Here is a 6,275-nt window from a genome sequence, read left to right as displayed (position 1 = left end):
TTAACAAAAAAGTAAAAAACGTAATAATTTAGCCTATTTTAGTAACTTTTTAAATAGGTGGCCTATTTTGGTCACTTTTTTAATTTTGTGGCTCATTTTGGTTCCGAGTTCCAAATAAGGTTACCTTATTAAGAATTTCAATTGATTTAGTATTTTTTAATTCTCAATTGAGTGATGTTTTGATTAGTTTCACCATTATATTTTTTAACTAGTGAACTTATTTGTGCTTTGCGTGATTTTTAAAAGACTAATAAATTATGTATTTATAACATAATTAATTTTGTTTGTCATAAATCTAAATAAAGTTTAATATCTTGCTTAAATTGTCATATATGTGAACAATAATTTTTAGCATTATAATTTTGACACCAGAAAATGCTAAAATATATCGTTCGTCATTCTATCTTCTCTTTTATAATTCATCTAACAATCTATATAGAAATTTATCTGAAAATATTTGATAAAAATATTTTATTATAACAATAATATATTCAGTGTATTTTTATAAAGTGAGATCTGAAAAAAAATATTTTAATAGAAATATGAAATGACCCATTAAATTTTGCTATTTAAACTTGAAAAATAAAACATAAAATTAAAGAAACATAAGAAAGATATCATATTGAAAATTAAAATTGTACGATATATTGTAACTTATTATAATTTTTACCCTTAATTTGTTCAAAAAAGAGTTTTCATCATTTAGTTAAAAAAAAATTTAATTGTAAATTAGGCATGAAAATTACGTGAATATTGATTCCACTTTAAAAATACAACGTTTAGCAATAGACAAAATGTGTTGCTAATCAACATATATCCGTCGTCATATTGGTTTAGCGACGGATCAACGACAGAATATAGATCGTTGCTATTTTGCTCGTTGCTAACATCTTAGAAATGGAAAAATGAAAGTCGTTGCCAATTTTGCTACTTCATAGCGACGAACTTTATCCGTTGTTATTTGTAGCAACAAATATTTTTGTTGTTATATTTATAAATGTCGTTAATAATTTCATAATGTATTTATTCATTTTGATTATTTCGTGACCAAATTTTGTTGCTAGTCCGTCGCAATAAATTTTATTATTTAGTCCTCAATTTTTGTGACAAAAGATAATTTTTCTCAATCCGTTGCAATAAATTTTGTTATTTAGGCCCTAGTTTTGGCGATAAAAAATAAGTTTTCTCAATCCTTCATAAATGTTTCTTCTTTGGCAATGATGAAATTTGTCGCTAAATCTGTCATCATTAGTTTTCTTGCAAAATCTTTTTATTTTTTATTTTAAATACACCCTGTTGAATCATATTATAAAATTCTTAAAGTATTCAACATTCATATAAAAGAACCCACATATATAGATAACAAAATTTAAACATCCACAATACCAAGCATAGCAAAATCTTACCACATAATTATGTTCAAAACATTCACAGTACCAAACATTTACCAACTATACCTAAAAGAACTCACATCATCCACAATACCAAACGTAGCAAAATCTCCAGATATGGAACAACTCTTCACTTTAGGAGATTGGGTTGGGAGTGATGGGTTGCTAACCATGGCATCTTCAGATGTTGACATGTAATCAAAAAGATACTCTGACTGCTCCAGTGATTTTTCATGTAAAATGTCACGATCATTCCAGCACACATGGCCAGCCTAAATGAAATGATAATTTGAATTTATTACCATTTGTTGTCTCTTTTTCGCATGCAATAGATGCCATATAACAACTAAAATGATAGGAAAGGAAATGCGTACCTTAATGTTTGAAAGAAGATCTAAGTTTGACAAACAAAGATATTTAGCAAAAGCACTAGGATTGCAAAAACATCCTGTCTATATAGAAGTACATGAAAAAGGAAGCAAAAGTTTAATCATAGCATATAACAACATTAACTATCTGAGATCTTCAATTATTAATTTTACCAGTTGTGATGACTAATCCTCCCCCATCCCTTTTAAGAATTAAGGTAGACCATTCTTTAGAGGCATTATGAAAAATAATTCTCATTTTCTTATATTGCAAACTTTTCTTTCTCTGACATTTCCAGATAAGATGATTTGCTATTACTTTCTATCATTTGGAACATGTTACATCTTTTACCGAACTACTTCTTTGTTTCACATTTGAACTCTTATTTTAGACACTTCTCAACCAAATTCATGTCACATATTCAGATAGTTTACTCTTAAAATTTTCTCTAGCCAAACAGGTTAATTTTAATTAGAATGAAAAATAATATCAGTAAAGCTTATTGATAACCAAATATACAAAAAAAAAATTAGTATTTATGGACAAAATCTTAGACATAACAAGGACACGCCAACCTCATCATGTTAGTACAAATGCAATTCATTCGTGGTCTTCCATGTATAAGTGTTACTACTACATGATGAGATTATTCGCTCATTCCAAAAAGTATAACTGAGGACTGAACAACTCCTCTAAATGTGACAGTTCACATATCTACCAGTGACGAAGGCTATTAAAAGAGTAAGGGACCCTTATATCTGAAGGACCAAACTCACAAATCATAGATAAACTAACAGAAGCTTAACTACAAAACTTCATAAAGCCATACTAAGCATATCAAGACATCCAGATACAAGTGAAGACAAATGATAAATCATAAAAAGAGACCTTTTGGAAGTTATGTCATCTTTCTTGACATTGAGACAAGATAACATAAGAAAGCAGCACATTATATCAGAAACAGTAGTATCATGCTGCTCTTGGGATGTGTTTTAGAAGCATAAAATAGCAAGCATCTCGTCCCCAGGGATGACAAAACAAAAATCGTACTTCATAGACAATATGGCCTTTGAACTCTTACCCGCAGTTGAATTCCTGCCAAGGTTGTCAATTTTTCCACCTCACAATATCCATACCATGTTACATCTGGTCTTTTTATGTTGAATGAAATAGTAGGACCCATTTCACTAGATAATAACTGAGATAAAAGTCATATTAACTTAGTCATCTCCAGAATCATAGGGCAATTTCACAATAAATCATCAGATACAATTCATAGACTGTGAAAGAATACCAAAGAAGAAGACAACAAACATGAAAATTCACAAACAGAAGTAACCCAAAAGCAAAAACATTTTATCATCACTACACGATTAAGCAACAGTTATAAATTTGCCTTTGCCTACGACGTATTTCTTCACGTGAACTTAGGAGGACTTTCTTAGATCTTGTAATTGCAATTAATAAGAATGAGATCTAAATTTCATCCAAATTCCAAAAACATATGAACCTAGTGACGAGAACATTATCTTTGATATATTTACCCCGTAAAGTGTGCAAATAAAATTTTTATTTTCATGCTTCAACGCCAAAAGCTTATTCCTCACATATGCTGCAAGTGATGTTGTGTGCCTTGCAGAAAAGAATAACACATCAAAATAATTTTTATTTTCATTAGGCTCCAACTTCAATTATGGAGATAGAGAGAGAATGGGGCCATAATTTTTGTAAAATAACAAAGAAACAGACAGTTACAAAAATTGAGTAGAATCTATTTATAATACCATATCCGTCAAGTTCTTAGTATGTTTCTGTTGGCAATGAATACATGGTTCAAAAAGGACTAACTAGTTTCTCTTCCCACAGAAAAGATACTAAGAACTATGCCTTTTATCCTCTAAACAAAGAGAAATTTATAAGCAAGTCACACGGATACAAACTAAACACTCAAAACTTGAGGTCCAAAAGTTGTAAACCTTTAAAACTAAATTTTCTTGTTCACTGAAAGAATAATTAGCCTAACGGATAAATACAAATTAATTTATTTTAGTATTTGTGGTAACACCTAGTTATAAAATGATTGACAGTATCTACCTATGTAGTAAAAGAATATAAGGTTAACAATATCTAAAAAGTAGCAAAAGCAGGATCAATAAATAACATTAGCAGGATTCACTCATCAAGATAAGTCATAAAAAGATTTAACTATAAATGAAAAAGTGTGCAATAAATGATAACAATATGAAGTCTCTGTTCATGTGTAATGTCAGCAGAATATGTATAATTTCAATATAATTTGATCCTTATTTAATTTCAGAATCTATTCACTCATAAAAGAAGTAATCTCTCACCTTATCTAGAAAAAGAATAAAACAAGCTCTAACTTACCGGGAAATCGAAGATGTTGTTAGTATACTAATTATTTTGAACCCATGTTGAATTGCTAATATGCTCAAGAATTAAATGGTTCCATCCGCAAAAAATTCCTCTACACCTTCTCTTCTTTTGAAAAAGTCAACATCAGCAATTGCTGCAGCCACCGTACCTACAAGAATTCAGGCTAACTCAAAATTGCTAGAGTAATCAATTATATCATCATAACAAGGGAAGGCAATAAGAAAAAATCTCCACTAAAGTAGGTCTTCTTTATTAGCTTAGCAGCATCTGATCAATGAAAGAGATCAAGAAATTTTGTTAATTTTGAAAGTGAAGAAAGGAAAAAAAAAAAGGGATAAATGTAAGTGTATATTGTTTCACAACAAGAAAAACAAGAAAATCTAGGCATCTTTGCCATCCTTCCCACCCAAGATTCTCTCCATAAACAAAGAAAGGATAGAGGTAGAGAGGGAAAGAAGAGGGTAAATAAGAAAATTAAACAAGAATAAGTGAGGAAACACACAACAAAAATCAACTTCTTATTTAGTTGCTTACCATTTCGAACAATGAGAGCTCCAAGGCCAGTTGGGTAGCCCAATAACTAAGCAACAAACAAACAAAACTCTTTACAAACTCTGTGATGTAATTTGTATGTTCCACGTTATCTTAAAATAGCAGGTATCAACTATAAGTACCTTGTAGAACGAGAAGACAATTCTAGAACGAGAAGACAACAAAGTCTGCTTTAAATTTCAATAAATCTGGTGGATCGGTAGAGCATCCTTTGGCAGCATTTATCAGAACCAACCAGGAACCTCTACATTCAGAAATGATTATTTATGTACGCCTATCTACATAAAACCAACTCAATGATGAAGATAAAATTTATTTTTAAAAGACATAAGAACAAGCTTGTCAGCTACTGAGATAAGAATAGCACACACAAAAGGAAACTGGTCGATTATCCAATATTCAAAGTCAAATCCCTAACTGGATTATCATACATTGTTAAAAATGTAAAGTGTGCTCTTGTAGCAATGGACAAAAAAATAATTTTCTTTGGAACGGCTATACTTAAGAATAATAGACTAGTTGCTCAAGGCATTACTACAATTCTCTATAAACATGAAATAGTCTACACAATTTTGACAGTCAACACAATTGTCTACATAATTTTGACAGTCTACATAATTGACAATTGCTCAAGACATTACTACAATCCTCTAAAAACATGAAACAATCCTCTAGAAACATGAAACAGTCTACACAACAAAAGAAAAATGATCATGACAAATACACAATTTCAGAGGAACATGAAACATAGTACATTTTGTTGTTTACACAAAATTAGATCAACAATTAATTAAAAAGACCCAAATGACTCTATGTTCTCTACTTTTTTTAACATGCAACACACTAAATAGAACCTTACATAATCAATCTATACAAAAAGTGAAAACTAAACCACACAAATAGAAATTCTATTGTAGAAATTTGAGATTAATGAACATGCAATAGAAAATATAAAAAACCCCACAAACAGAAATTCTGAGGAAAAATTCAATTTTCATTTTGATTAAATAACCATTAATCAAACTTTTTAACACAATAATCGAATAATCCTAAGTGCAGGAGTTCAAACAACCCTAAACCTATCATTTACAAGTGACTTTTAACTTAGAAATTAAGAAATTGAAACAGAAAAAACAACTCACATTATGAGATTTAGAATCATAACTCTAATTTAGATTCAAAATTGAGAGTTTAATTACCTTTTTGATTGAGAGATTGAGCGATTCCCTTTTCCCAATTGAGAGAAAAGGGAAAGGAGAGTCTGTTTTGGAAAGAGGCGGAGGAGACCTAAGTGCTGGAACAAAATGAAATAAAAGAGTTTTTCCTAATATCTAGTTGATGGAGTGACGGATTCAATAACGAAAATTATATCCATTGCTAATTATTTATTAAAAATTTAAGAACAAATACCTCAAAATGTCTTTTTCCATTACAATATTTTTTAATATATTTTTTAAAATGGTAAAATAATTTTAGTGATAAAATTTTCATTGCTATGTCTGTCTCCACCATGTCAAAAAAGTTTCGCTCCCTTTTATGTCGTTAATTTTGTTCACCAAAATAAGA

At 29.8% G+C, this 6,275-nt stretch overlaps 1 long non-coding RNA gene across 2 annotated transcripts; it reads right to left on the bottom strand.

Moving 5' to 3' along the window:
• Positions 1-1,384: 1,384 nt before the first annotated feature.
• On the bottom strand, positions 1,385-6,049 carry LOC107874897. Of its 2 annotated transcripts, XR_007056904.1 has the most exons (6): positions 5,909-6,049; positions 4,832-4,953; positions 4,692-4,737; positions 4,149-4,305; positions 1,766-2,958; positions 1,385-1,663 (listed from the first exon to the last, which is right to left on the bottom strand). It is a non-coding gene; the product is annotated as an uncharacterized LOC107874897 (long non-coding RNA). The 2 variants fall into 2 exon arrangements; XR_007056903.1 differs by having other exon boundaries at positions 1,385-2,958.
• Positions 6,050-6,275: the final 226 nt, after the last annotated feature.

Source organism: Capsicum annuum, chromosome 6, assembly GCF_002878395.1.
Source record: "Capsicum annuum cultivar UCD-10X-F1 chromosome 6, UCD10Xv1.1, whole genome shotgun sequence".
In the NCBI taxonomy this organism is placed as follows: Eukaryota; Viridiplantae; Streptophyta; class Magnoliopsida; order Solanales; family Solanaceae; genus Capsicum; species Capsicum annuum.
Note: the sequence above shows the minus strand (reverse complement) of the source record. Positions and strands in the feature narration are given on the sequence as shown.